Below are 17,650 nucleotides of genomic sequence, written 5' to 3'. Positions count from 1 at the left end.
GCATAATTAGAATATCTAATACCACACATCAAGACATAGATTCTCTAGGTTATCAACTAGAAATCTAAAAGTGTGAAATCAACTAAATATATAAATTTAGTATAGATGTACTTAACAATATCAAATCGCCAATAGCCAAAACCACAAGTCAACAAGGTAAACATGATTGTCAACTTGGAATTGAATGCGAAAACAAATAGTGGAAGACTTGGACATCACGTCTCGGATTTCCGCCGAGAACAAAATGGTTGTTCCGGTCACTAAACCGTAGGGAAAATCACCCTAAGTGCGCACTATCTCAATTGGGGAGAACTCATACCTCTCGCACTAAAGCCGAACTTTAGCCATATCACATGCAACAATAATGTCCCAAGACTCCAAAATAACCCAAATAAGTTCATAATTTATACATATTACTACTACATAGTAACAAGTTAGCAATATAACTCTCAATTATGCATAATAAGCATTTCATATCCATAATGCTATGAAATCACAAGCCAACAATATATTCATATTAGAAACATACTCTCATGAATATAAATTTAACAACAATGCTCTTCAATACATATAACACAATCAAGTGAATACATCACAAGTCTAAATCCATGCTCTTAAAATAGAAACAACTTCTAAAACATGATTAGATTCATTGATAAACAAGATAGAATTTAATTACATCAAAATAATTAAACTCTCTAGATTTCAAATCATTTCCAAATGGCCTCAATTTAATATATTCTAATAGACATATCATGGTCATTACATATATTCACACAAAAGCTTAATTAGGCCCATGAAACCACAAAAATAGATTTTAATTAATTCTCTTAATTAAAGTCTCTAAATTTTCAAACTCAACCAAATGCTCTCAAATTAAAGTATGTTAATAAACATGCCAAAACTCAATTTAGAAGCATAATACAACTCAATTTTATACAAGGTACGGCCATGAACTCTAATCTTTCACAAAAGATAAATATTAATTAAAAAGAGCAATTCTTATTTAATTAATCCAAATTTAATATATGTTAACCAACATATTAAAACAAGATTTTCTAGTATGCCACAATTCAAATCCAAGTTACACATCATCATGAATTTTAAATCTTATACAAAGAAATAAAAATTACTAACTCTCTAGATTTGGTACAAGGCATACATATATGTTATATAATCATGGCAAACACATAAATAATCCTAAAACATTCCCTACCTCCATTTGAGATGAAATCTCAAATCCCCACCAAAATAAACCAGCTCCGAATCCGACGAAACTCCTAAGTTTTGTCGGGGACAACACCACGAACATGAATCCCAAGGAAGCTCCATCAAAAACACAACTTGACTTCAAACCCGAACTCAAGAAATGACCAAAACGAGATTCCAATCGGTTGGAATCGAAGGGCTCGCCTAGGGGAACAATAAACGTAAAGGCATCACCACTTTTTAGTGAGGGGAGGAAACTCAAAAGAAGAGAGAGAATATGGCAGCCATGGCTACCATGAGATCCGGCCAAGAGAGGGGAGAGAGAGTGAAATCTGATTTTTTCACTAAAGACCTCCTATTTATAGAAAAACTCAAAAAGTGCCCCGAACGGGCCCCGCCGGGTCCGAAAAAGTGAAATTTGAGTAGACGTACTCAAACGGAAAAACTCCATGAAGAAAAAGATTCTAAATGAGAAAATATGAATATCGGAAGAAGCGGCGTCAAAAACCGAGTCCCAATCAGAAAGTTATGCTCAAAACAAGTTTGGCGCAAACCGGGGCCAGAATCCCTGAAACTGGAAAACATCGTCCGGGAGGAAATTCTAAGAGTTCACGACTCGACTAAATGTGAAAATGAATCCTATACGAGGATCCAGGCTCAAAACAAGGCATTGAGCAATAACTTTCATTAATTGCACAATGGCCCCTCCAAAAAGTGAAAACTGCAAAACTGCCCTAGAATGAAAATATCTTGCAAAAGATATTTTCTTAGATACCCCTGAAATAAAATATCTTCAAAAGATATTTATGCAAAACACCCTAAGAAAAGAAAACGTTTCCAAAGAACTTTACATTTATGCCCCTATGGGCGCCGGGAGCAACCAGAGTACTTTCTCATGAAAGTAAAAATACGTATCTCATTGAAGTCATTGAGAATCAAGATATGTGAAGTCAGAAACCAACTCCGAACAGAAGAAGTGTCGTTACGCAAACAGAGTGACAAACGAGGAAAAGACGAAATAGGGAAAAGACAAAAAGTGAATAGTGTCAAAAAACAAAAAATGCGGAATTGACTCGGTCCTCAAAGGAAGTTGTCAATCCATAGGAAAGAGTCTCAGAAATCACTCCAGAACACTCGAGACGACACTAATCGACAAGAAACCAAACTCAGAAAGGAAAAGACAAAGGAAAAAAATTTATCCGAAAAATTCGGGTCATTACAACACATTTAATCTCAATTGTTTAAACAAATTAAATGATTAAATACATCAATTCTTTACTAATTAAATTCAAATCGCATGCATCGTTGCCTTCACATCTATTTAAATTCACATATCATCATACCTAAGTCCCTATTTAATGTTCGGGACCTTAAATAATCAATTTGGGGTCAACTTAAATTTTTTTATCGAAAATCCCCAGAGGGTGTGTGCTCGAGCACACTTGTGTGCTTGAGCACTATTTCCAAAAAGATGTGCTCGAGCATTGTTTCGTGAAACAGCCCGAAAAACTCAATGTTAAGCCATGTTCTCCATTGTTAAAGGTCGTAAAACATGTTACTAAGTCCCATAAACACTAAAGCACGAAATACATTCATATAGCATGTAGAAATTCATTAAAAATCAAATCTAAGCCATAAATTTACCAATCCATATAATAAGAACAACTATGAACATAAACCCATAAAAACTTATGTTCTAGATCAATTTAAACATGGATTCAGATTTTAATAGTCTTTTAAACATCCCTAAAGTTATATTAGAGATATATAGATCACAGATCTAAGGAAGAAGTATAGAATAGAGAACTTGCCTTAAACTTTCGGATCGAAAGTTAAACTCCTTCTTCCTTGTTCTTCTTCTCTTATGATCCTTCTTCTTCCTTCTCTCTCTTCTTTCCCTTCTTTCTCTTTCTAGATCTACTCTATATGTGTATATATAGATAAAAATATAGTACATATATTCTAAACCTAACATACGTCTGACAAACTCAAACTTGGTAACTAATTATAATAAATAATTATTTTTAATGAAATATAACATAAATATATATATATACACTTCATTACACACACACACACACAACTATTAATCCACATCGGTCACTATCCAACTCATTTAGGATCCCACTCAAATAGTCCAAGACCCATCTAGTTGGCCTATGGGTTATAACCAAAATCCATAAACTTCAAAATAAAATAAAAATAAAACCAAATAAAGCATTTAACTATAAAAATAAAAATATTTAAAGACAATTCAATTACACTTACACATCAAATGGAATCAAATAAAAATGCACATATATTTAGTTAATAAAATAATTTAATTAATTCAAATAAAATGTGACGGCCCAAGTTTTTTAACCCGGTGCGTTAGTGATGAACTGAAAGTTGACTCGGTAACGGATCCAAAATACAGAAGCAAAAGGTGAAACCAAAGTTTTTAGAGATATAAACCATCTCTAAGACACCAATGTGACTTTCCGTGAAGTCACGAAGCTCAAAGAGAACGAAAGCGGAAACAAAAGGTCAAAATGGGCAAAAACCGTGAACCAAGGGGCAAAATGGTCAACTCACAAAAAAAAGATAAACTTGACTCTAAGCAAGTCAAAAAAGGTGAAAACAACCCAAAATAATCATTTCACAACATTCCAAGAGGTTCTAAGAACATTGGACAAGAATCCCATAAAATGCCCCTTCCCGGTTGAAGTGAAAACTGACACTACTTCACTAAAACATTAATATCTCTCATTTTGTTTGGAATCTGAGAATGAAATTGGTACCATTGGAAATATGACTCATAATCCATGAATTTAGGCTCAAGAATCACCCCATTTGGATTTAAAACGAGGGAGTTATGACCATTCAAAGTCGGAAGAACAGTGCTAAAACTGAACTGAAGTTGTGCTTGGGATCTACCTATTTTGGTCTACCGAAATGAGCCATTGGATGACTGAAATGAACAAAATTTATGCTGAAAACATGTTTTTGAGGTGTGGTTACTTTGGTAGACTGAAATGAACCATCGGTCGACCGAAATAAGCCATCGGACGACCGAAATGAGCATGCTGAGAGCTGAAATCATGAAGAAAATGGTTGGTTGTTTCAATAGACCGAAATAACCCATCAGTCGACCGAAATAGGTCCAAACAGTGCAAAAGCCTCCTAGAAATGATAAATTTGAAGCTCAAATGAAAACCAAAGGACTTCGGTCAACCGAAATGAAGTTTTGGACGACCGAAACACCACGAAAACCTGCTCTAAGGCCTGCTATGATCAAGAATTGTTGAGACTTCACCCAAGTCTCAAACCCCAACACGATATTGGTCCAAAAACATGATTTTAAGCTATATAAGCATGCTCACAAGTGTACTTTACATATTGAAATGTATTACAATGGCCTATAGCCTCATTACATGTCATTTACTGAATTTCAAATGCCAAACCTCAAAGTTGAAAAAGTTTACATTTCAAAGGCAAAACTTGGAATTTAAGTACATACACTTGAGATTTAAAGTCTATGGCCCTTGGCCTCATGTCGTACATATCAAATAGATCCCAGTTAGTGTATCTAAGTACACTTTACACATAAAAAGGCAAAAAGAGCATGTTGAACCTAACTAAGTGTTACAACATCAAAAGTAAGACTTAAACATGCTAATACTTGCATGTGAACAAGAATGCTTTGAAAGAAACTTCAAATCTCCAAACCATCAAAGATAAATGCCAATCTCCATATCTTGAATCATGTACCTGAAATATGTCCCAGTAACTTTGTGGTGAGCAACATAAAGCTACTCGTAGGAAATGAGCATGCATCGACCTACGTTTTACAATTTCATCACCTTAAGGTGAAACATGCTAAAGGGCTCATGCCACCTAATGTCTATGTCAAGATGAGACTCAGAGAGCATCCTAAGCTACCTTAGATCATTTCTAGCATAAATCACATCACTCATGCAATTCCAACAACATAGGAGCATGCTTACACAAAACAACAAAATGTAGATTCTCAAGGTTATCAACTTGAAATCTAAAATGCTAGAATAACCAAAGTGGGTCATGCCACCTAACGTCTATGTTCCAAATGAATCTATAGGATCAAACCTAAGTCACATTTGTACAATAATCACAAATCACAACATCTATGCAATTTAACCAACATAGAAGTATGCTATACAAAGCAACTAGATATAGATTCTCAAAGTTATCAACTTGAAATCTAAAAGTGTGAACACAACTAAATATAACAATTTAGTATGGATGTACTTAACAACATCAAAATCGCCAATAACCAAAATCACAAGTCACAATATAAACATGATTGTTAACTTAGAATTGAATGCGAAAACAAATAGTGGAAGACTTAGACATCATGCTCGGAATTCTGCCAAGACCTCAAATGTTATTCCGGGCACTAACCCGCTGGGAAGACCACCCTAGTGCGCACATATGACTTAGAAGACTCTTGTCTCCGTACTAGAGCCGAACCCTAGCCATCACATCTTTAACAATGTCCCAAGAGAATCCAAAATATATCAAGTTCAAAACTTATATATCATAATTTAAGGCATGTAAACCACCTTCTATGCATAAGTATGTTGAAACCACACAAACCATGTCTTAGGGTTCCAAGTCTAAAATGGCATATATAATGTCAAGTCTTTACTATGATACAATGTACAAAACAATATCATCAACTTAACAATTTAAATCATGCCTCCATGGTAAACTTTAAACACTAATTCTATGACATTGTAGCAAGAAGCTTATAAAGCTAATAATACCAATAATTCACAAGAATCCATATTACTACTACCTAGTAACAAGTTAGCAATTTAACTTCCAATAGTGCATAATTAGCATTCCATATTCATAATACTATGAAATCACAAGTCAACAATATATTCATATTAGAAACATGCTCTCATGAATATAAATTTAATAACAATGTTCTTCAATGCTTAAAACATAATCAAGTGAATACACGACAAGTCCAAATCCATGATCTTAACATAGAAGCAACTTCTAAAACATGATTGAATCCATGGAACAATAAGATACAATTTAATTAAATAAAATTAATTAAACTCTCTAGATTTTCAAACTCAACCAAATGCTCTTAAATTAAAGTATGTTAAAGAACATGCCAAGACTTAAATTAAAAGCATAACACAAGTTCATTTCATACAAGGTATGGCCATGGGAATTAATCTTTCACAAGGAAAAATATTAAATAAAAGATGCAACTTTTATTCAAATAATCCCAATTAAATATATGTTAACAAATATATTAAAACTAAACTTTCTAGCATGCCACAATTTAAATCTGAGTTATAAACATCCTTGTAATTTAAATCTCATACAAAAAAATAAAAATTACTAACTTTCTAGATTTGATACAAGGCATACATATAAGTTGTATAATCATGGAAAACACTCAATACAACACACAAATAATCCTAAAACATCCCCTACCTCTATTTGAGATGAAGTCTCAAATCCCCACCAAAATGAATGTGCTCCGAATCCGACGAAACTTCTAGGTTTTTCGGGGACAACACCGTGAACATAACCCCCAAGGAAGCCCCATCAAATTCACATCTTGACTTCAAACCCGAACTCAAGAAATGGTCGGAAACGAATTCTAATAAGGGGGAATGATAGAGCACGTCGAAGGGAACAATAAACATAAAGGTACTACACCTTTTCAACCAAGGGAAGTGGCCGGAAAAAGAAGAAGAAGATCGGTAGCCATGGCTGCCACGAGATCCGGCCAAGAGAGAGGAGAGAGAGAGAAAATATCTGATTTCTCTTATCTCACACCCTATTTATAGAAAAACCCTAAAAGTGCCCCGAACGGTCCCGCCGGGTCCGGAAAAGTGGAATTTGAGCAGACGCGCTCAAACGGCAAAACTCTATGAACAAAAAGATTTAAAATGAGAAAATAAGAACAACAGAAGAAACAACGTCAAAAGCTGAGTCCCGAGCAGAAAGTTATGCCCCAAACAAGTTTGGCGCTAATTGGGGCCAGAAACCGTAAAACTGGAGAAAACAATCAGAAGGAAATTCTAAGAGTACACGACTTGACGAAAAGTGAAAATGAATCCCGTACGAGGATCCAAGCTCAAAATAAGACATTTAGCAATAATTTTTATTAATTGCACAATGGCCCCTCAAAAAAGTGAAAACTACACTAATGGCCCAGAATGAAAATATCTTCCAAAAATATTTTCTTAAAAACCCCTGAAATAAAATATCTTCAAAAGATATTTACGAAAAATACCCCAAAGAAAGAAAAAGTTCCCAAAGAACTTTGCATCCATGCCCCTATGAACACCGGGAGCAACTAAAATATTTTCTTGCAAAAGTAAAGATACGTATTTCATGGAAACCACTCAAGATGGAGATATGTGAAGTCAAAACCCAACTCCGAACGTAAGAAGTGTGGTTATGCCAATAAAGTGACTAACGGAGAAAAAAACAAAATAGGGAAAAAGACGAAATAGGGAAAAAGACAAAAAGTGAATAGTGTCGAAAAACGAAAAATGTGGAAATGACTCGGTCCTCAAAGGAAGTTGTCAATTCACAGAAAAGAGTCTCAGAAATCACTCTAGAGCACTCGAGACGACACTAAGCGATGAGGAATTGAACTTAGAAAGGAAAAGATCAACGGAAAATATATATATATATATATATATATATATATATATATATATATATATATCCGTGAAAATCTGAGAAAGGGAAAGGAATGAAAATGACCGGGTCATTAAATAAAATAATTAGTCAATTAAACACACAATTAAATATAAAAATAAATAACAAATAGCCACATAAAAAAAAATGAATAAAAAAATAATAAATTCCAAAAAATTAGGGGTATTACAAAGCAGCCAAGTTGGATACCAGAGAAAATAATCTTCAAGCTGAGCTTGCTTTATTACAGTTGGAAAGGACTCAACTTAACAGAAAAGTAGCAGAGCTAAAGATACAGACAAAAGCTGCCGCTCCTAAGTTTAAGAACCTATATACCAGATGTCACAGGTGGAACAGTCCGGGACAAACAAAGAAAGTACTTAGCCAATCCCAGGCTGATAGCTCGCTAGACAAGTTATCAATAATAAACCACTATCTAGAGCACGAATTCACGAAAAAAGTGGCTAAGTAGGGGTATCGATCCACGGAGATTGTGAAACTTATGGCAATTAGATTTCAAAGACTAATTTCTGGTTTGTTAATGTCATAAAATGGTTTGTTTGTTTGTTTGTTTGTTTATCACTTTCATAAAAATAAAATAAAAATAAATTGAATTCAAAGATTAAAATAACAATTAAAGGGAGGCTAAGGAATTGAGTTCACCAAGACCTCGTAATTATGCTTTAATGTAATTAACTTAGGGAAACAACTACATGTAATATTAAAGTGTAGAAGTAGAAAACAACAACAACAATTTTTTAGAAATTTATGCAATTCAAGACTAAGTATAACCCATCTGCGGTTGACATGGTTCATCCACTTAAACTAGGGTGTGGTATGAGCCATCTTCCCTAGGCATGGCCTATTAAGATCTTGACATTACAAGTTTTAGCACATGAAATCAATTCTCTCGCATAGACTATCTTTGGTTGGCAAGGACCATCTACCTAACTACATTAATCTAGGAGTGTAGCGTGGTCCATCTTCCCTTGGCATAATCTATCAAATTCATACATAGCATGCCTATAATCCCATTTCATGAACTCAATCTTCATTGTCACTTATAAAGATATCAAGAATATAAATATATAATCATGGTTCTAAGACAAAAATTATATGGTATATATACTTACATATATAAATTCGTCCTAAATCACACATCAATTTAATGTAAATACACAAATTGAAAATACATCTTCTTCTTATACATGAAACTCATCACATACAATAATATTCCCCAAATTAAATTACAAAGACTACATGACTACTTTAATCAAGGCTACCTCAATTTTCTAGGAGGGGATTTAGATTATCCTAGTGTTGGTTGAAGCTCTGATGGTTGAAGAGGAAGCCTCCATCTTCAGCTTCATAGCAACCACTGTAACGACCCGAACCCATAGGTCCAAATCGCTAACCAGGTCCTTACCCAAACCCAAGGTCACCTATGTCAATCCACATCATAACTATTATTCATACATCATAATTAAACTTCGAGGAGGCTCCTAACAACTTTTTAGAACTCCGGGTTTGAATGAACCAACGAAAGGAAAAGAGTATACAAAACAGTGCCATTTCGGTCAGCCGAAATGGGACTTCGGTAGGTCGAAATGGCCTCTGAAGCCACCCTCAAATCGGCTAACCAAAATAGAAAAAAGGTCGGCTAAAATGGAAAGTACTGAGACCAACAAAAGTTTTGTTCGACCGGAATAATATAACCGTACATGGTCCTTCGTAACCTCACACAAAATACTAAAAGTGTACAAAATTTACAATCCATGGGTTACATTAGTTTCCATAACCCCCTACACTTGATTATTACAAAAGATCAAGGTTCATATTTCTACACAAAAGCGAGCAAAATTGTTGTAATACCCCTAGTTTTAAAAAGGGATATAATTAGAATTTTACTATTTATTATTTTCATTATTTCTTTTATTATTTCTGGGTGCTTACGTGGCTATGTGTTGATGTGTTTATTTAAATTAATTAATTATTGATTTGCATTTATTATTTGATAGTTGAATTAAATGGATTTAAGTGCTTTATGTGAATTATTTGATTATTTAAATTTCACTGTTTAATTATTGTGTGCTATTTAAATTGTTGATTGTATTATTCTATTTAAATTTCTCTATTGTAAGATTAGGTTATTAAATTAGGTTAGGGTTTTAGCTTTATAATACATCTCACATATGTAGTTGACGTTTATATATCATAGGTTGGTCTGTGGGCTGGGTAAGTCAGTTAGGGTATAATTGAACTTAGGATTATTTAGCCTATAAATATACGATTAATGTTCTATCTAGGATTTGAGAACCCTGTTCACGTTGGTGGAGGCAGAGGGAGACTAGAGAGGGCAAACAGAGTCTTTGCTGGGGAATTGAGGTAGACGTCGGTGTAAGGCAAGTTCTAATCCTAACTCTATCCCATTGACTTGTGTTCTTTGCATGTCTAATTCAACTCCAGGAATAAATAAGAATCAAACTTAAACTGGTGTTCATGTCTTTGATGTTTTTAAACTGAATGTGGTCGTGGGTTGTGTACTGTTGTTTTACATACTTTCCTACGAAATTCTTAATCTAAGTCATGTAAACTGATGTACAGAGAGTTGAACTAGTTTATAACACTTTGAGAAGCCTTAATATTACTCTGGTTCACATGATTGATTTACTTAGAAGAGTGCGTGTTCTTGAATTATAAACTACTCGCTCTAACCTCTCGTTGCATAATTCTTGTTCCGATTGTTGTCGGTGAATGACTAAGGCATTAAACTATTTTTGGATCATACTGAGACATAACTTAAACTAGTAGCAGCCTTAGTAATTTAGGACGGATGAACTGGACGTCGTTGGAAAAGACACAGTTGAAGGAAACAAGCAGAACGGAAGAGAGGGGGAAAGAGGCGGCTCCCCACAAGGGTGGGGCTGGCTCTAAAGCACTTGGAGGCGGCTCCAAGAGGATAGAGGCGGCTCCACTTATTTTGGAGCCTGCTCCATTCATTTTTTTTTTCTTTATTTTTCATTTTCTTTTCAGTTTTCTTTTGTGTTCCAGTAATTCTATTGCTTCGGGGCTTAATTCTTGAAGGTAACAGGGTCAGTACAGGCTGTGTTGGGAGTAGTCAGAGAGGTTCTAAGCTATATTAAAACTTTAGTGAATAGGCTAATGAAAAATTAAACCAAAGGGGTGTTTGCTTAAACCGTAGACAAATTTAAAATAAGCTAGACTACGGTTCATGGATGTAAAAGTGTTTAAACTGCGAAATTTTAATACAATAATTTTCAGTGATGGATTACAGATGATATGTTTCAGTAATCTCATATAGGCATGGAAGGTACAGGTTTCTATTTGTCTTGATGACTATACTTGAACATTAGGTAATTTAAATGAATTAGTACTGGTTTCTGGGAGGAAGAGAATTGAACTTGCTTAATCTTAGTATAGTAATTTTTGTTGATGGATTTGTAATTATTTAGGTACCAGTGTCTTGGAATCTAAGCCTGTGAAGTTATATACTCTGTTGTGCTTATATGGTTTGTTCTTGGATTAAATGTTTGGATTTTTATTGCTGGACTATTAAATTGTTTTAGCAACTACAGGGATGGTATTTTGGGATTATAGTTGATGTACTGTTTCAATTCTGTGTTATCAACTATTTAGATTGTGTGGATTTATTTGATGTACTGATTGAGTTGTTGCATACGGATCATATGCATGGTATGCACTGGTATGGGACGGTAGAATACGGAGGAACGGATTAGATCAAAACGCTAATTCTAACCCGTTCATACATACGAAATGGATTAACTAAAACAGTTAAACCCTACATGGTTTCATGTCCTGTGAACTAAAATAGTCGAACGACATATCGGATGGTTGTATATATTTTCCGTTAGTAGAATGGATAGGGATTTAATTAAAACATTTAAATCCTAATTTTATGTCGTGTCATGGCAACGAACTGTTGAGCAGCACTACATTGGTTTGGATGGCAATTTATATATATAAATTACAGTACCGCGATCTGAGCTTGTAATGACCCGGTCATTTTTTTCCTTTTCCTTTTCCTTTTCCTTTTTCCTCAAATTTTGCGAATAAATTTTTTCCGTTGTCTTTTTTTTTTCTATGGATGGTTTTTCGTCATTTAGTGTCATCTTGAGTGCTCGAAAATGGTTTCTGAGACTCTTTTCCTTGGATTGATAACTTCCTTTGAGGACCGAGTCATTTCCACAATTTTCGTTTTTCGACACTATTCATTTTTGTCCTTATTCCTATTTCGTCCTTTTCCCTATTTCGTCTTTTCCCCGTTTGTCACTTTGTTGGCAAAACCTCACTTCTTGTGCTCGGAGTTGGTTTTTGTCTTCACGTATCTTTATCGTGAGTGGTTTCCACGAAATACGTATCTTTACTTTTGTAGGAAAGTACTCTGGTTGCTCCCGGTATCCATAGAGGCATGGATGCATAATTCTTTGAAATTAATTTCTTTTCTTGGGGTATTTTTCGTAAATATCTTTTGAAGATATTTTATTTCAGGGGTATCTAAGAAAATATATTTTGGAAGATATTTTCATTTTGGGGTAGTTTTGCAGTTAACCCTTTTTGTGGGGTCCATTGTGCAATTAATGAAAGTTATTACAAATTATCTTGTTTTGAGCCTGGATCCTCGTATGGGATTCATTTTCACTTTTCGTCAAGTCGTAAACTCTTAGAAGTCCCTTCTGGTCGATGTTTTCTAGTTTCAGGGTTTCTGGCCCCAATTTGCGTCAAACTTGTTTAGGGCATAACTTTCTGCTCGGGACTTGGTTTTTGACGCTGTTTCTTCCATTATTCTTATTTTATCATTTTGAATCTTTTTTATTCATAGAGTTTCATAATTTGAGCACATTTGCTCAAATTTTACTTTTCTGGACTCGGTGGGGCCCGTTCGGGGCACTTTTTGAGATTTCTATAAAAGGGGAATGAGATATTTTATTTTTTCATCTTCCCCACTCTCTAGCACGACCTGAAGCTTCCACGGCAGCCCAAGGGAGGCTGCCACCTTCTCTCTCCTCATTGGAACTTCATTTCTTTGTCAGAACATAGTAGGGCCTTTGCGTTCTGTGTTCGTGTTGACTCCCTGACGAAACCCCGAAGTATTGTCGGATTCGGAGCCGTTTCGTTTTTATGGCTTTTGAGATTTTCATCTCAAATTGAGGTAGGGGGTGTCTTAGGTTTATATTATTGTTGTATTGATTATTTTATAAGCATATACAACTTGTGAGCATGCCTTGTTCAAGTTTTTAGAATTTAATTTAATTATTTTCTTTGTTTAAGATTTAATTCTCATGATGCTAGGCAACTTAGAATTAAATTATGGCATGCTAGAAATTTAGGCCTTGGTATGGTGGTTGATATATATTAAATTGGGGTTATTTGAATAAGAATTGCAAATTTTATTTAATATTTATCTTTTGTGAAAGTTTAATTCACCTAGTTGTATCAAGCATGGAATCAACTTGTAATGTGATATTAAAGTAGGCCTTGGTGAGTTCTTTAACATATATTAAATTGAGGACATTTAGATATGTTTGAAAATCTAGAGAAAAATTAATTAATGAGCTTAATTAATTTTATTTTAAGTGTGTTGGTCACTTAAATTGATATTAGAGGTAATAGGTTGATAGTTCCTTGAAATGTGGTCTATTTAATCACCTTGTGAGCATGTTACTAATTTGATGTAGAATTAGTACTTGAGACATCTTGAAATAGTAATTGGACTTAGCATGATATAGAATATCATTGACTTGCATAGCTTGTTTAGATATATCTTGTGTAGGTGTATAGCTTGTTAGAATATTACAATTGTTTACCTTGGAAGCTAGTTACTAAATTGGGACTTATTTAGTACTTATGGCTTAGTGTGGTAATGTGGTTCAATTGTTGTAAAATATTATTATTTTGGTGTATAAATTACATATTGGAGGCTTGACATGTCATATGCTATCTAGACTTGAATTCTAGGACATAGTTTGTGTGGATTCAACCTTATTTGTGCATGGAAGATGGCTTTATGCATTAGTGGATTTGGTATAAGTTTGGTCTAACTTATTGATTTTTGTATAAGTTTTGAACTTACTGATTTTGGAAAGCTTGTAAGGACATATTTCACGTGATGGCTAGGGTTTGGCTCTAGTACGGAGACAAGAGTCTTCTAAGTCATAAGTGCGCACTAGGTAGTACCTTATGGGTCGTAATTGCCCGGAATAACTTATGCATGTGCGCACTAGGTAGTGCCTTATGGGTCGTAATTACCCGGAAAGACTTGCTTGGTCTAGTGACCACATGTCCTAGTCTTTCTACTTTGATTTCGCATTCAATTTCAAGTTATTAATCATGGATTATTTGTAGCTTGAGAATTAATGCTTGCTTTGGATATTTAAATCTTACTTAGTATACTTAAAACTGTATACTTGTTTTGTGCATTTAAATCTCATATAGTGTACTTGAACTTGTATGCTTGCTCTGTGAGTTTAGATTTCATTTAGTATGCTTGTGCCGTGTATACTTGTTTTAGGCGTATCTCTCTTAACTTAGTATACTTGTGTCGGTATACTTGATTTACGAGATTTTCATATAAAATGCATACTTGTATAAATATGCTTAGACATTGCATGACTTGTCTTAATGTGATTTAGTATACTTGAAAATGTATGCTTGTATGTTGTATACCATGTTTAACATTGTTTAGTATACTTGAGCATGTATACTTGTATGCCGTTGTTCACTTTAAATTGCATGAGTAGCTTAGGATGATCCCTGAGTCTCACTTGACATAGATGTTAGGTGGCATGAGCCCCTTTGACATGTTTCACCTTAAGGTGATATAATTGTAAAACACTAGGTCGATGCATGCTCATCTCCTACGAGTAGTTTTATATTACTCACCCACGTAGTGGGGACATTTTTTAGGTACCGAGATCAAGATTCGGGATTCACATCATGCTTGGATGATTGTAGACTTGAAGTTCTCATTTCTTGTAAATGTTGGCTTGAAATGCCATTTATAGCTTTATATGTCAAAATGTGTAAATTTGATTCTATTTTTGTAATGTGTACATAAGTACACTGTTTACAATGTATTTGACATGTATGAGATGAGGCCATAGGCCAATGACATCTAATTTGTATCCTATGTAACTTTTAACTTTATGAAATATTATGAAAATATTGAAAAATGTCGAGTCATTGCTTCACATGCTTGCATCGGGTGTGGGAATTCCATTTTTATTCTTTCATAGGGTCTCATTAATCATGTATGAAGTGTGGCCAAGGGCCAAATGGTAATTTGAAATCATTTGTTAATTTTGGTTTTCAAATTTCCCTTTTCTTGTTCATCGTTGCCTTTTTGCTTGTTGGGGGGTCGGATTTTGCATCGGTGGTATTTTTAAGCCATGGACCATTGTAGCACGTCCTAATAGGTAAGTTACGTTTGCGTGCATGATCATTTTCAAGAAAAACCTCTTCCTTGGCAATTTGAGCCTCCTTGGAACTCATTTTGAGGTTCTGTTGCATAATCTGATCTAGGGGTATTCTAGACCTTTCACATCAATTTTATTTTCTTCTTTCGACATGGTCGATTAGAAAACGTGATTTTAGAGAGGATTTTTTCTTCATGTTTTTCTAGAAAACATCGTCTTGGTACTGGAAATCTCTCGTGAAGTTTCAGTTTCCAGTTTTCATTTTAGCAGTTTTTTAGCTTTTTTGACCAGATTTCTTGGGAGGGCATTTTGGCCATTTTACAGTGTGTGTGTGTGTTTTTTTTTTAATTCTTCGCGAGTCATGTAGAAAACTCAATTTTGAAGGGGGTTTCTTCTTTGTGTTTTTGCAAAAAAATTCATCTAGGCCTCCAAATTCAGCCTCTGTTCCGGATTTTTCTGAAAAAAAAACCACACAGCAGCTTTATAGGCTGCTGCCAGCCATGTGTGCACCCAGCGCGCGCGCGGTGTGCATGGGCGTGCGCATGGGGCTGTCATGGCCCCTCGTCGGGCCGCCGTGACATCAATTCTTCTTTTGGGCTTTTCTCCTTCGTCCGGACTCCGATTCAAGTGAAAATTTTTTTGAACTTGACTAATTTTTCCCTGTCTTTCCAACGGTGTGCTCGGTTGAACCCAGTTATTCCTGGATAATTACCAGTTTACCCTTTTTTCCTTAAGTGCTCGTTTTTCTTCGTCATGCCGTTTCTCCTTCCTCCGGACACCGAATCATGCGATTCTTGAGTCCATCTTGATTAGTTTTTTGTTGTCCTTCCAGCGATGTACTCGGTGGCACCTAAATCTATAGTTTTTAGAAATGACTATTTTGCCCCTGGGGGCTTATTTGTCATATTTTTGATCTTTTGCTTCCATATCAGTTCTTGTTGAGTTCCACGACCTCATGGAAGGTCACTTTGACTTCTTAGAGTCTTGTTTTCTATTTTCGCTTCCACATTCGGATACGTTATCGGATCATCCTTTTGGTTCATCACTGACGCACTGGCAAAAACCAGGACCGTCACAGAGCTTGAGTCTCATAGTCGACGGTTAGGAAGCGTATATGCAGTAGGATGCGTAGCTAGCTATGTTGGTTGAGGTACACCCTGTTAGGCTTAGGTAGTCATGCCCACTCAGGTGCGTTTTTGCATATTACCTTCTATTCAGGTTGAGACCCTCAGCATAGCCTAGTGAGAGTCCTGTAGTGTGAATATACATACGTACGGACTAATAGCTATTATTGAGTTGGTTAGAATGTATATGCGTATTGAGTCTCTGCTTGGATTATAGTAGGTTAGAACTTATTTGTGGGCCTGACCTACCTCTATTTTTAGGTACTCGTCAGTTTCAGACTTAGACTTGATCGTGTTGAGCAAAAACTACTACTCACTCTTCCGACGACGTATGACTTTTCTCCATGATTTACTCTAGATGTTCTTTGAGTAGCTTTCATTTCAGTTTGGATTATTATTAGGGGTCCATTAGAGTTAGATTCCCGAGTTGTATTAGAATTGGAGAAGTTGGATGTATCAGATTAATTCTTTATTTATAAAATTTTATTCTGAGTTTTTCAGTTTTGGATTATCTTTCTAGTTTCGTTTCAGCAGTTTTATTTATTCTTGTTTATCTTAATTGTATTATGTGTTCATTTATTGCTAATTGATTTGATATCCTCGGGTAATCGAGCGTGGGCCTGGCCAACCCGCATTCGAAAATCCGGGGGTATCACAATGGTAGTCTCGATTCAATCTAGGTTTATGGAGGATTATCGTCTGCCACCTCCTTCCTGTGTTCTGAAATTTGTTAAAAATAAGGGGTGAGTGTAAAGCTTAGTAAAAGTTACCTAAGGCGTTAGTTTTGAACTCCTTTGGGTCAAATAATACATAATGGGATTTAAAAGATGCCGGGATAATGCAAAGGGGTTCATATATCATGGTCAACTTAGCAAGGGAACAACTTTAATACTTATTACAATTCCACCAAATAAAATGCATGAAATGGAGTGCAATGCACCCGTCCCAATTTTGGTTTATACCGACTCAACCCACACCTTTTGAAATCCACTAACTAACTTTACCGAGGCAAGATTGATAACTATCACCGGTTCCATTTCTGGCAATGCCTAGAAATCGTTAATGGGCCTAGTATAAGTTTTTCACGCCCTAAACTGGGCCGCGCTCCCTCTAGGTCGAGTTAGCCCCGGACTCGCGAAATCCGATTCATTTTAAAGAAAACATTTC

The sequence above is a fragment of the Cornus florida genome, unplaced genomic scaffold (genome assembly GCF_030987335.1).
Source record: "Cornus florida cultivar Cherokee Brave unplaced genomic scaffold, ASM3098733v1 CherokeeBrave_3.0.0_Hap2_Chr07, whole genome shotgun sequence".
In the NCBI taxonomy this organism is placed as follows: Eukaryota; Viridiplantae; Streptophyta; class Magnoliopsida; order Cornales; family Cornaceae; genus Cornus; species Cornus florida.
This window is presented reverse-complemented; position numbering follows the sequence as displayed.